Here is a 1,398-nt window from a genome sequence, read left to right as displayed (position 1 = left end):
TGGAGTCCGGCTCACTGGGTTGAGCTGCTCACGTCCAGCGGCTCTGCTGTGAGGATCTGCGGGTCTCGGTTTCTACTGGGCTCCGCAGGTCTGGATGCCTGTGCGTTGCTGACAGAAAGTCCTGGTAGGAAGTGAGATGGGTCCGAACGAGAAAAGTGTTATTTAGGAAGAAAGCAGTCTCTTGGGCTGACCGACCTGAGTTCTTACTCAGGAGAACCAGTTGCCCAGGATTTTCTTACCCAGGACAACATATCTGGGATCCAATAGCATTGCTATTGTGTTAGCTTATACTCCGTTTCTAACCCAGCCCCTGCCGCTCTGCCACTTTCTTTTCCGAGTAATCATTAACGGGGTAACATACAGTTAAGTGTAGAGTTACATTTATATATATATATTGATTTCAGAGAGAATGGGAGAGGGAGAGACATAGAAACATCAATGATGAGAATCATTGATCAGCTGCCTCCTGCACGCCCCCTACTGGGGATCTGAGCCAGTAACCCTGAGGGAGAATCAATCTTGACCTCCCGGTTCATAATTTGACGCTCAACCACTGAGCCACATCAGCCCGGCAAAGAGAACCTTTTTATTCTTTCTGTAAAACTTGCCAGTCCAGGTCACTGAGTGTTTCTTTATGAAGTTAGTAAGTAGTAAACAATAACTTAGTAAACAGATGAAGAGATAATGTTTCATCCGTTATGTAAAAGCCAGTTTGAAATGCAGGAATTCTTGGATTTAGGAAACATTCTAATTTCATGTTGAATTGTAATCTACTTGTTCGGATTGTTGGAAACGCCATCATTGAAAAGAAGTCATGATGGTGAGTCTATTTGTTTACTCATTCATCCATTTAATAATCAGCACTCATTTATTGAGCACCTACTATGTGCTAGGTCCAGTGAACACTTCTGTTTGAAAAAACTGGATGGACTGAGAGAAAACCACAGAGTTAAGTAGGCAAGTAAGTTTTGACTCTAGTATGAGCCTTGTTGTTGGCTAGTTCAATTGTAATGTAATCCCTTAATTGAAAAAATAAACATAAATGAACATAGCTGTATTCTAAGCTGATGGCATATCCACATATTGAAGAACTATTTCAAATGACTCTAAAACATAGCACTTTTTACTCTACATCTTTAGAAGGGTATTTCTTTTTTTTGCTAGAAGGGTATTTCAATAAAAAAAAGAACTCTAAGAAATCTTAAAGTCTTTTTAATAGTATTATTATTAGTAGCCAATATTAGCATTGTGATTTCAAGACTGTTATATGTATTCTGCAGGATAAAGCAAAAAAGTAATCAAAATTTTCACATAAGTGAAAGAGAGAATTATGTAATCAAATAAGTTGGACAAAACCCCTGCTACCTGTTATATAAGTGGGAAATAAATATAATTTTT

Source organism: Myotis brandtii, unplaced genomic scaffold (genome assembly GCF_000412655.1).
Source record: "Myotis brandtii unplaced genomic scaffold, ASM41265v1 scaffold2429, whole genome shotgun sequence".
NCBI classification, from domain to species: domain Eukaryota; kingdom Metazoa; phylum Chordata; class Mammalia; order Chiroptera; family Vespertilionidae; genus Myotis; species Myotis brandtii.
The sequence above is the reverse complement of the archived record's forward strand: the minus strand, read 5'-3'. Positions refer to the sequence as shown.